Raw genomic sequence first — 14,001 nt, 5'->3', positions numbered from 1 at the left:
ATTTCATAATCATAAAATGCGGCAATTGCTAACATGATTCGGACAGACTTAAGCATCGCTACGGGTGAGAAGGTCTCATCGTAGCCAATCCCTTGAACTTGTCTAAAACCTTTTGCAACAAGTCGAGCTTTATAGACAGTAACATTACCGTCAGCGTCAGTGTTCTTCTTGAAGATCCATTTATTCTCAATTGCTTGCCGATCAACGGGCAAGTCAACCAAAGTCCACACTTTGTTCTCATACATGGATCCCATCTCAGATTTCATGGCTTCTAGCCATTTTGCGGAATCTGGGCTCACCATCGCTTCTTCATAGTTCGTAGGTTCATCATGATCTAGTAGCATGATTTCAGAACAGGATTACCGTACCACTCTGGTGCGGATCTTACTCTGGTTGATCTACGAGGTTCGGTAGTAACTTGATCTGAAGTTTCATGATCATTATCATTAGCTTCCTCACTAATTGGTGTAGGTGTCACAGAAACCGGTTTCTGTGATGTACTACTTTCCAATAAGGGAGCAGGTACAGTTACCTCATCAAGTTCTACTTTTCTCCCACTCACTTCTTTCGAGAGAAACTCCTTCTCTAGAAAAACTCCGAATTTAGCAACAAAAGTCTTGCCTTCGGATATGTGATAGAAGGTGTACCCAACAGTCTCCTTTGGGTATCCTATGAAGACACATTTCTCCGATTTGGGTTCGAGCTTATCAGGTTGAAGCTTTTTCACATAAGCATCGCAACCCCAAACTTTCAGAAACGACAACTTTGGTTTCTTGCCAAACCACAGTTCATAAGGCGTCGTCTCAACGGATTTCGATGGTGTACTATTTAACGTGAATGCAGCCGTCTCTAAAGCATAACCCCAAAACGATAACGGTAAATCAGTAAGAGACATCATAGATCGCACCATATCTAATAAAGTACAATTACGACGTTCTAACACACTATTACGCTGTGGTGTTCCGGGTGGCGTGAGTTGCGAAACTATTCCGCATTGTTTCAAATGTAGACCAAACTCGTAACTCAAATATTCTCCTCCACAATCAGATCGTAGAAACTTTATTTTCTTGTTACGATGATTTTCAACTTCACTCTAAAATTCTTTGAACTTTTCAAATGTTTCAGACTTATGTTTCATTAAGTAGATATACCCATATCTGCTTAAATCATCTGTGAAGGTGAGAAATTACGATATCCACCACGAGCCTCAACATTCATTGGACCACATACATCTGTATGTATGATTTCCAACAAATCCGTTGCTCTCTCCATAGTACCGGAGAACGGCGTTTTAGTTATCTTACCCATGAAGCACGGTTCGCAAGTACCAAGTGATTCATAATCAAGTGGTTCCAAAAGTCCATCAGTATGGAGTTTCTTCATGCGCTTTACACCGATATGACCTAAACGGCAGTGCCACAAATAAGTTGCACTATCATTATCAACTCTGCATCTTTTGATTTCAACATTATGAATATGTGTATCACTACTATCGAGATTCATCAAAAATAGACCACTCTTCAAGGGTGCATGACCATAAAAGATATTACTCATATAAATAGAACAACCATTATTCTCTGATTTAAATGAATAACCGTCTCGCATCAAACAAGATCCAGATATAATGTTCATGCTCAACGCTGGCGCCAAATAACAATTATTTAGGTCTAATACTAATCCCGAAGGTAGATGTAGAGGTAGCGTGCTGACCGCGATCACATCGACTTTGGAACCATTTCCCACGTGCATCGTCACCTCGTCCTTAGCCACTTCGCTTAATCCGTAGCCCCTGTTTCGAGTTGCAAATGTTAGCAACAGAACCAGTATCAAATACCCAGGTGCTACTGCGAGCATTAGTAAGGTACACATCAATAACATGTATATCACATATACCTTTGTTCACTTTGTCATCCTTCTTATCCGCCAAATACTTGGGGCAGTTCCGCTTCCAGTGACCAGTCTGCTTGCAGTAGAATCACTCAGTCTCAGGCTTAGGTCCAGACTTGGGTTTCTTCTTCTGAGCAGCAATTTGTTTGCTGTTCTTCTTGAAGTTCCCTTTCTTCTTCCCTTTGCCCTTTTTCTTGAAACTGATGGTCTTATTGACCATCAACACTTGATGCTCCTTCTTGATTTCTGCCTTCGCGGCTTTTAGCATCGCGAAGAGCTCAGGAACAGTCGTATTCATCTCTTGCATATTATAGTTCATCATGAAGCTTTTGTAGCTTGGTAGCAGTGATTGAAGAACTCTGTCAACGACACTATCAACAGGAAGATTAACCCCCAGTTGAGTCAAGTGATTATGATACCCAGACATTTTGAGTATATGTTCACTGACAGAACTATTCTCCTCCATCTTGTAGCTATAGAACTTATTGGAGACTTCATATCTCTCAATTCGGGCATTTGCTTGAAATATTAACTTCTACTCCTAGAACATCTCATATGCTCCATGACGTTCAAAACGTCGTTGAAGACCCGGTTCTAAGCCGTAAAGCATGGCACACTGAACTATCGAGAATCATCAGCTTTGCTCTGCCAGACGTTCATAACATCTAGTGTTGCTCCTGCAGCAGGCTTGGCACTTAGCGGTGCTTCCAGGACGTAATTCTTCTGTGCAGCAATGAGGATAATCCTCAAGTTACGGACCCAGTCCGTGTAATTGCTACCATCATCTTTCAACTTTGCTTTCTCAAGGAACGCATTAAAATTCAACGGAACAACAGCACGAGCTATCTATCTACAATCAAACATAGACAAGCAAGATACTATCAGGTACTAAGTTCATGATAAATTTATGTTCAATTAATCATATTACTTAAGAACTCCCACTTAGAAAGATATCCCTCTAATCCTCTGAGTGATCACGTGATCCAAATCAACTAAACCATGTCCGATCATCACGTGAGATGGAGTAGTATCAATGGTGAACATCAATATGTTGATCATATCTACTATATGATTCACGCTCGACCTTTCGGTCTCCGTGTTCCGAGGCCATATCTGTTATATGCTAGGCTCGTCAAGTTAAACCTGAGTATTCCGCGTGTGCAACTATTTTGCACCCGTTGTATTTGAACATAGAGCCTATCACACCCGATCATCACGTGGTGTCTCAGCACGAAGAACTTTCGCAACGGTGCATACTCAGGGAGAACACTTATACTTTGATAATTTAGTGAGGGATCATCTTATAATGCTACTGTCAATCAAAGCAAGATAAGATGCATAAAAGATAAACATCACATGCAATCAATATAAGTGATATGATATGGCCATCATCATCTTGTGCTTGTGATATCCATCTCCGAAGCACCTTCATGATCACCATCATCACCGGCGCGACACCTTGATCACCATCGTAGCATCATTGTCATCTCACCAATATTATGCTTCCACGACTATCGCTACCACTTAGTGATAAAGTAAAGCATTACAGCACAATTGCATTGCATACAATAAAGCAACAACCATATGGCTCCTGCCAGTTGCCGATAACTCGGTTACAAAACATGATCATCTCATACAATAAAATTTAGCATCATGTCTTGACCATATCACATCACAACATACCCTGAAAAAACAAGTTAGACATCCTCTACTTTGTTGTTGCAAGTTTTACGTGGCTGCTACGGGCTTAGCAAGAACCGTTCTTACCTACGCATCAAAACCACAATGATAGTTTGTCAAGTTGGTGCTGTTTTAACCTTCGCAAGGACCGGGCGTAGCCACACTTGGTTCAACTAAAGTTGGAGAAACTGACACCCGCCAGCCACTTGTGTGCAAAGCACGTCGGTAGAACCAGTCTCGCGTAAGCGTACGCGTAATGTTGGTCCGGGCCGCTTCATCCAACAATACCGCCGAACCAAAGTATGGCATGCTGGTAAGCAGTATGACTTATATCGCCCACAACTCACTTGTGTTCTACTCGTGCACAACATCAACGCATAAAACCTAGGCTCGGATGCCACTGTTGGGTAACATAGTAATTTAAAATTTTTCCTACGCACACGCAAGATCATGGTGATGCATATCAACGAGAGGGGAGAGTGTTGTCTACGTACCCTCGTAGACCGGCAACAGAAGCGTTGACACAACGTAGAGGAAGTAGTCGTATGTTTTCCCGATCCGACCGATCCAAGTACCGAACGTACGGCACCTCGGAGTTCTGCACACATTCAACTCGGTGACGTCCCTCGAGCTCCGATCCAGCAAAACGTTGAGGGAGAGTTTCGTCAGCACGACGGCGTGATGACGGTGATGATGTTCTACCAACGCAGGGCTTCGCCTAAGCACCGCTACGATATGACCGAGGTGGAATATGGTGGAAGGGGGCACCGCACACGGCTAAGGAACGATCACGAGGATCAACTTGTGTGTCATGGGGTGCCCCCTTGCCTCGGTATATAAAGGAGGGAGAGGGGGAGGTGCGGCCGGCCCTAGGGGTGCGCCTGGAGGAGTCCTACTCCAACCGGGAGTAGGACTCCCCCCTCTTGCCTTGTTGGAAAAGGAAGGAGGAAGGGAGAAAGAGGAAAGGGGGGCTCCCCCCCCTTCCTTGTCCTATTAGGACTAGGGGGAGGGGGCGCGCGGCCTGCCCTGGCCGGCCCTCCTCTTCTCCCGTATGGCCCATGTAGGCCCAATAACCCCCGGGGGGTTCCGGTAACCCCCCGGGTACTCCGGTAAAATCACTATTTCACCCGGAACACTTCCGATATCCAAATATAGGCTTCCAATATATCAATCTTTATGTCTCGACCATTTCGAGACTCCTCGTCATGTCCGTGATCACATCCGGGACTCCGAACAACCTTCGGTACATCAAAACACAAAAACCCTAATTACGATCGTCACCGAACTTTAAGCATGCGGACCCTACGGGTTCGAGAACTATGTAGACATGACCGAGACACGTCTCCGGTCAATAACCAATAGTGGAAGCTGGATGCTCATATTGGCTCCTACATATTCTACGAAGATCTTTATCGGTCAGACCGCATAACAACATGCGTTGTTCCCTTTGTCATCGGTATGTTACTTGCCCGAGATTCGATCGTCGGTATCTCAATACCTAGTTCAATCTCGTTACCGGCAAGTCTCTTTACTCGTTCCGTAATACATCATCCCGCAACTAACTTATTAGTTGCAATGCTTGCAAGGCTTGAGTGATGTGCATTACCGAGAGGGCCCAGAGATACCTCTCCGACAATCGGAGTGACAAATCCTAATCTCGAAATACGCCAACCCAACAAATACCTTCGGAGACACCTATAGAGCATCTTTATAATCACCCAGTTATGTTGTGACGTTTGGTAGCACACAAAGTGTTCCTCCGGTAAACGGGAGTTGCATAATCCCATAGTCATAGGAACATGTATAAGTTATGAAGAAAGCAATAGCAACAAACTAAACGATCAAGTGCTAAGCTAACGGCAAGTCAATCACATCATTTTCCTAATGATGTGATCCCGTTAATCAAATGACAACTCATGTCTATGGTTAGGAAACATAACCATCTTTGATCAACGAGCTAGTCAAGTAGAGGCATACTAGTGACACTCTGTTTGTCTATGTATTCACACGTGTATTATGTTTCCGGTTAATACAATTCTAGCATGAATAATAAACATTTATCATGATATAAAGAAATAAATAATAACTTTATTATTGTCTCTAGGGGCATATTTCCTTCATCGATGACCAAGGCGGGAATGCCAAGGTTGTCATGCAAAAGACACTCTGGAAACTATCTCGTATGCAACATGTGCTACGGGTTTTGTAGTATGTGTAGTACAACCATGATGATATATAGAGAATGTGCTTGCCATATCCGTTGCGTATGGTAAAGAGAAGATAGTCCTTTTTGTTCTCATCATAAGTTTCATTATGGAAACTATTTTGACGGATACCTCTATAGTTTAGTAGGGTACGAGTTAAACCCGAAAGCAATAAAGCATCCTGACGTCACTCGAGTACCCACAGGGACAGTAAATATGACTCGAGTTGAGCCAACAAATACCTCATCACGTCTAGCGATTTTAAAATATCTCCTTTCTCTCAATGAGAGTGGAAACATTTCACTTCCCCGAGTATAGAGTTCGTGGTGCATATGTCCACAAGGCACAAATCATCTTTCATCAGATTGACCCCCGTAAAAATCTATATATAGACATGAAAATTCTCAAGAAAATCACTGTCAGATATATAGAATACATACAAATGTATTTGTACCAAAGTGCTGATACAATATATTATCATATAAAATATATGATGACAACAATAATCATGTTTTTATTAGAAAATCATAAATGGACATAAATAAATAGATCACTAAGGAGACTAAGGGACTGAATCTATAGTCTCCAAACATGTCGGTTGATGCATATTCAACCATCATGCTCTCCATGCTCATAGGGTCTCGTGACAGCTTGATGGTGTCAGGTTGAGGGTTTGAAGTGAGTTTCAAACCATTACCCTTGTGGTCCTTTGCGTCCCGGTGGCGTGGCTTGGATTGCACGCGCTATCCCATGGGATGCAAGACTGATCTTGATGTCCATGATCCGCTTAAGTAAGTTGTGGCCATTGAGGGCAAAAGCCTCAAATTATTAGCCATCGATTACTTATAGGGGCAAGCCAGAGATAATTAATTTACAAGAAGTAAATTAAAACCGTCATGGTTTTGTAATACGAATGCAAAATTTTGACTCAAGTGTATAACTTGAAAATGCTCAACCTCAATTATGGGAACATAACACATTGAAGATCATACAGATCTGACAGTAATAGAGATAATCTGCACATGGGCACGAGATCCAACTCATTACCTTGTGTTTTCCTAATATAATGAGGGAGATGTTATTGTCAAAAATTTACAAGTTTGTTGTGCGGGAGAAATCAATCTCGACCGCTGTCACATGTTCATGAAGAATGGCAATGTGGTAAACACATAGAACATATCGTCTCCGGTGAAAAACCGGTAATTTATTTATATTACATATTGCGTAATATAAATACATTTTAATGTTGCAAAATTAATAGATTTCAAGAAGGTGGTTCGAAATCATTAGTGCGAATCTCATTGCTAAGGATGACACCTCAAATTTTGCATATGTATTTGCAAGAAATTGAAAATCTCAATTGCAAATAGATGTATTATTCTTGACATGTAGTGAACATGGAGATACATACATCATAGAAGCATCTCGGAATACATGGTACTCAACGGAGAAAGAGTACTATGGAAGTACTGAGTTTACTTTGCAAGAGATTAAAAATCTCAATTGCAAATAGTGAAGATAAATAATTTGAACATGTCGTGAACATGGAAATTATTTAGATCACAATCTCATTCTGGAGTACACAACTACACATTACTCAACAGAGAGTACAGTATTTGAAGGCACAAATACTGAAAAGGGTCTAAAACAGATGAATGCTAGTAAATAGCACTGTTAACAGAACCAATTTGCAAAATCTTTGAAATTGAAGGCTGTGCAAATATTGGTCTGGACCATTGATTCAGCCTGGGGCCACCATGCGCGCTCGCGCTAGCCGTGCCTCCAGTGGGTCGGTGGCACCAAGATCACCATCGCGTCGAGGGCATCGTGTGGGCATGTGCCGGACGGCGACACTAACGTGGTCAGTAGATGGCCATTGCCTCGGGCCCCGCTGATCTGCAAGGATGCGAGTCGAGGGCCGCGTCGTTCGCTCGGGAGCGTCGCCGGCCTCGGTCTTCCATGCCGCATCGTGGTTGGAGGCAGTCCTCACGGTCGCCGAGGCGGCCATCTACGGCGTGCGCAGTGGGACAGTGGGAGGGCCAGGCCGACGGCCATGCTCGCGCGACGCCGGTCGGGAGGACCAGTGCACCGCGGATGCCCCCGCTCAGTCGCCTCGGTCTGGGAGGACGAGTTTGCGTCTCGCCGTGCGCTGGACGCTGAGCCGCGAGCCGCCGATGCGCGCGTTGCGCTGAGGCCGCCGCTTCCACGACCTGCTTACGGTAGCGCTCCACCGTGATGGGTCGCCGTCCCGATCAGCAACAACCAAGACTAGTATACGCAATGGTTAGTTCATCCGTTCAAAACTAGTACGTGGTCAAAACCAATCAATTCATGCATTAATTTAGTGAGTGGATATGCAAACCGGGATAACCATCGATCCATTTGACGGATCTGATTCCGCATCTCTGTGAGGAGATCGGCCGTGCTTGCCGCCATCGCTGATGAAAATTTTCTCCTGAATCCTGCTTGGAGTAGCAATCGGTGTCTCCATGCTCACATGCTCGATCCGGGCGAGTAGTACATGCATAAGATGAGTAGAAGATATATACATGATTAGATCTGTGATAATAATCACAAAAGACAACGAAGTTGATTCTTCCAAATCAATTTATTGTACGGATGCATGCAAACTGATGCATTGTCTGTCTTTTTGGTGAATGGCCTGAGGCGCCGTTCCAAGTCTTGCCGTGAGGAGGGCAGTTACTAATCAATTGATCGTGGATGCCAACGCCCGTGTCCTGCTCTGTGCGTCTTCCTTGTTCAAGGATTTCTTCCTCTTTCTGTCTGAGTAGCGATCGATCCATCTCGCCATCTCGTGGACGGGGTTGAAGACCACCATGGCTTTTTGCCCAAAGCACCATCGCGGGGCATCTTCTGATCAATTCCTTTCTGTACGCCATCTTGCCGTGGACTTGGCAGTTGCGGTTCAGATCGCCATGGATTTGCACTCGCTGGCCGCCGGTTTCTGATGTCAATCCGCCGAAGGCAGAGACAGGGCCGAGGGGCTCCACGCTGGGAGCCATTCTGCCTTGGGCGGATGGGACGCCGGGTCACTCCGGATTCCATCGTCAGTGATCGATCTGGATCGAATGTTTTCGATTCCTTTTTCGTCTGATCGCCGAGACCTCAGGGAAGAGCGTGTTGATAACATGTTTAGAATTGAGATCGAAAGACTGCGTCCGTAGGGACGTGAAGCAACCGCCTTGGTTAGGAAAGCAGGGATTATTATAATTAATTAAATCCTAACATTTTCGAACTAAGCTTTCGCCCCGCTTTATAGATAAAGCAAACATTCATACAACTGAGAACCAGTCAATGAAGCAAATAAAAAGGTCGGGGCCACAGCACAATCATGCCCAAGAAAAGAAAATGAAACATGGAAGACCACCAAGTGGCAAACTAAGAAGCTAACGTATGACCTGCGAGCCGGCGTGTGGTAGCCAGAAGGGCGTCCATGTGAACTCCCAAGACGGTCGCGGTCTCGCTGTTTAGCGAGCGGGTGCCAGTGCTGAAAGAATGCAAAAAATTTGAAGAACGAGTTAGAAGCTTGCCACGGAAAAATCCGCTCAGTTACCATTTTATTGTGAGTCGTTCAAAAGGTCCACAACATTGCCGCAAAGATAAGCCAGAACAAGCGGTAATTACGGCCCACCTGGGTGGCCCTGGATTGCAGGAATTCTGCAAGATCCCAGGCCTCCCAATTTGGTCCGAGGGCCTCACGGACAAAGCTCCAAAGAGCTTGGGCAGCGGTGCAGGAGAACAAAATGTGGGTTCCGGTCTCCAGGACATTACACAAAGGGTAAAGACCATTGCCCGATCTTAAGAACCTCCGTCCCAGAGGGCAAGCGGTCACGCAAGAGCTGCCAAACGAAAATCTTATCCTGAGGGGCAATGGCGCCTTCCACAATGGGGAAAGCTAGTGAATGACCGGCTGGCGGCAGAGCGCCTGGTACGCAAAGCTAAAGAAGTCTCCTGAAGGAAAGATACTTCAGAAAATGGTGTCAGGCGATTGGGAGAGCCTCAAGGGACTACTTCCCTCAAGCTTTCCCAATCACGGACCTTATCCGGCCCGAAGGAACGACGGAACGTAATGTTCCATTATCCATCCAGACCAGCCTCAGAGACCAGTAGATGTGGGACTTGACAGATGGAAAATAGTCTAGGAAACTAAGCACGAAGCGGCTCGCCATCCAGCCAGGAGTCAACCCAAAATAGGGTACTTCCATTGCCAACCGAGAAGGAGGCACCCAGTTGGATCTCGTCCTTAATGGCTTGGATAGACCTCCAGAATTGAGACCCAACAGAGCGAGAACAAGCCAAAAGAGGTTTGCCTTGCAAATATTTCGCCTCAATTAACTAAAGCCACAACCCACCATCGTCGTGCAAAATCCGCCAAACCCATCGCAGCATGAGGGCGACATTCATGCGGCGGGAGGCCGTGATTCCGAGTCCACCTTGGTCCTTGGGCAAACAGATATCCGCCCATTTAACCATATGATATTTGGGGCAGCCATTAACCGCGTGCCAGAAGAATCTAGCCAGCTCCCTGTCAAAGGAGCCATCTACGCCCTCTAGTAGGATGTGCATCCCCATCATATACAAGGAGAGGCTAGCAAGGTTAGAGCCAATAAGAACAATTTTACTTCCTTTCGAGGTGAACCGACCGCACCAAGGTTCCGCACAGGATGCTACTCGTCGCACAAGCAGATCATAGCCACTCACCAGGATCCTGAAGTCGGACATGGGCATCCCCAGACAAGATATGGGGAAGGATGTGAGTCTGCAGTTGAGCTTATCCGCGATCCTCTGTTGCTCGGTCGCCGAGTAGCCTAAGACCACAACCTCGCTTTTGACAAAGTTAATCTTAAGCACTGACATGGCTTCAAAGCGGAGCAGAAGGAACTTAAGATTGACTATGTCCAAGTCTTATCCCTCAACCATGATCATGGTATCATCCGCATACTGCAAGTGGGTGACACCACCACCAGGAATCAGGTGACTAACCACCCCTCTAAGGTGGCCGGCATGCTTAGCCTTATCTAAGATGCCGGCGAGGGCATCAACAACTAGGTTGAATAGAAGAGAGGAGATGGGGTCTCCCTGCTTCACTCCCCTAGAGGCCCTAAAATACGGTCCCACTTCACCATTGATATTGATAGCAATGTTCCCAGACGTGACCAATTGCATAATCTAGGAGCACCACCGTTCATCAAAACCTCTTCGTTGCATCACCAACCTCAAGAAGGACCAGTCCAGGCGGTCATAAGCTTTCTGGAAGTCCAATTTAAGGAAAACACCCTTATGGCCATGCGAAGTCACCTCGTGGACAATTTCATGAAGGGACAAGATCCCATCATGGATTCGCCGGCCCTCCAGCTCCTTCCTTATGTACATCTCGATGACTTCCGGGAGGTTGTGCGCGGCTTGTAGTTTCCGAAGAATGTGCCCTTCAGGGTCCTTTCGTTGAGGAAGTTCATCGGGTGGGTCTTGAGCACCGCCTCCTTGTGCGGGACACCCACCAGCACCGCCACGCCCCACCCCTGCATCCAGCAGATTTCGACATTCAGTCTGAACTCTAAAAAGTGCTTACAATTACTTATCATTGGAGTGCAGATATATATAGGTATGTTGAGAGCTACGTACATTCGAAGGCGTCGATGTGGCCAGTGCACTCAACCGTACAGTCGACTCCACCATTGGTCATCTCGACAAGCACCTCGAGAGCAACATTTAACAGTGAGTTCTTTGGCACAGGCTTGTGCATGTCATGAAGAATGAACAAAGGGGAAAATGTGCATCGATGGACATGAACATACCTCTTGCACGGGCTTGGTGTGGTCCTTTGGGTTCACAAAGTCCGTGCATCCAAATTTCTTAGCTGAAAAATAATGTACATGATGTTCAGTGTTCCATCCAAAAATATTTATTAAGATATAGTACTTGTTTTCCCTGAGGCAGACCGTACCGTGTTCGTATTTTGCAGGGTTCAAATCCACACCAATGATCCTTGATGCCCCAAGCCATCTTGGCCCCTTCCATGGCCTGATCATGTGAGATAGAAGCACACGGTAATTAGTCTTGGTTGTAGCACATAATTCTCTTCAGCCTGCAAAAACATGGCGTAGAACAAAAACGTCTTGGATCGTCACCCTTTTTCGGTTTCGCGACATTGAGGGTAGCACCAAGTCCTGCAGAAAAATCACAATTCGGCAACTAATAGAGGCACCTTGAACATTGTGATTCATTTGGAAACAATGACATGAGGAGCCATCTCTTACCAGTTGAGATACCACAGCTGAGAACACAAACTTTGTCAAGGGGCGCCTCGAGGTTTTTTTTCGAGGTACCCGACATGGATAACGGTGTACTCACTGAAGGTGGAGGTCCCAACGAAGTGGAAGATCGTTTTCCCATTAATGGTGAAGCGAGACTCCCCATCACCGATCATCACGCCACGATCCACGTTGATCCTGAGGAGGTCACAAAGGTTGCTCTCCTTTGATTTCAGTGGGCACACTCCGCACTCGCCGGTGAACACAGGGAGGATATGGTCGCCCAGCACGAGATCAGTAACACCCTCTCCAACGCTCTCAACAATGCTGCAACAAGAAGCAAGTTAGTAAAAAGAGTTGGCAGAAAAGATAAACTATGAAAAGCAAACATAATACTATTTTAATAAAATGCAGAAAAGGACAACTACCAAGGAAATTAGCCACTCATAAAACGTTACAAAATGAATAAAGTAGTTATGTACTGATTGTTTTATTTTGGAAAATTATAAATGTGGTAAAGATATAACGAGGAGATCAGCAGCTTACAGAACATGGGAAAATTAACTAGTCCAAAACCATATGATTGTCCAAAGCACTTCATAGTGTGAGTTTGTGTCATGGATGATGTTATCTCATGATTCTTCATAATTTTTATCCCATGGCAATAAAATATGGACACTTGATGTATGTAGGTAGCAATCTAATTTATGGATGACTATAATTAGAAGCCAGTGTGAATAAATAATGATTCAAGATTCAAGATTCCTCCAAGCAACAAAACTGAAAGAGAGAGGATGCATACCCTCCAGCTTCATGGCCTAAGATCCTAGGGAAAACCGGAGTTTGGCCCTGCACAAATCCAAGCAGAACATCAGCAAGTTAATTAGCCACTGAGATGCATCACAATTACACCATTGGGAACACACAAAACTCTGTGTGGATACCTTGGCTTCCCAGAAGTAGACGTCAGTGTGGCAGAGGACAGTGTAGAGGATCTTGACTCACACCCCCATGGCCTGCGGCGGCGCCACCTCCACCTCCTCGATCGTACAGGCTTCCCGGCCTCCCATGCCACCGCCGCTGCAATCACGCACGAACCAGACCAATTAGATTATCTCCATTCAACAATTCCAGGGTTTCTTCACATGAAATCAAAATCAGATGAAACTAACTAGTACTGTTTCAGGAACAGACCTTTGCACTTGATCACCTTCCCGGAGGCCGCCATCCCTATCCCCGTCGGTTGCTGGCTCCAAGAACTCTAAGAGGATGGTGGATATCTGTTGCCGTTTCTGCTTTGCAGTTCGTTGATTGTAGATTTTGGTGAGGAACGAAGGTGAGGCTGAGACCTGTATATGTATACTCCTGGCGCTTGAGGAACTAAGAGCAGCATGGAGTGCAAGTGAGTAAGAAAAAAACAGCGATGAAGGCAGGGAGGGCTGACTTGGTGACCAAAACTGGGGCGACCCAGAAAACCAACTGGGTCCTCATTTTGCAACGGTCCACGACCACGCACCGTCGTTAATTTTGCTAGAATATCTCATGGTTCTCTGCATCTGCCGGATCAGTGCATGTATGGTGGATTCCTGGCGCCGGATTCAGTTTTAAGTCTTTAGTGCGCGCTTTGTTGCGCCGAAGAATGTCACGCATGTACGTTTCATTAAGAGCTTCCAAAACATGAGCTTTCTAAAGGTGGTTTGTTCTAGAAATAGGGATCAAAAGTCAGAAGCAACATCAGCTTGCAAATATGGTAACAGAAAGCTCTCTGAAATATCACTAACCACTATAAATTCACAATAATCACAAGCAACTTACGGCAAAAAAAAATCATGCCAAAGAACACAATGAAATGGAATGGATCTGAGAGTGACAACTCAAACAATCTCAGGAGCTTTTGTCCCCCTTGGGTTTCATGCAGTTTATGCAAGAACTATAGACAGAGTAACTACACAGAGCTT

At 45.3% G+C, this 14,001-nt stretch overlaps 1 pseudogene; it reads right to left on the bottom strand.

The window, feature by feature from the left end:
- Positions 1 to 10,525: 10,525 nt before the first annotated feature.
- Positions 10,526 to 13,749, bottom strand: LOC125510879 (annotated as a pseudogene).
- Between the last annotated feature and the right edge of the window lie 252 nt (positions 13,750 to 14,001).

This window comes from Triticum urartu, chromosome 5, assembly GCF_003073215.2.
Source record: "Triticum urartu cultivar G1812 chromosome 5, Tu2.1, whole genome shotgun sequence".
NCBI classification, from domain to species: domain Eukaryota; kingdom Viridiplantae; phylum Streptophyta; class Magnoliopsida; order Poales; family Poaceae; genus Triticum; species Triticum urartu.
This window is presented reverse-complemented; position numbering and strand designations above follow the sequence as displayed.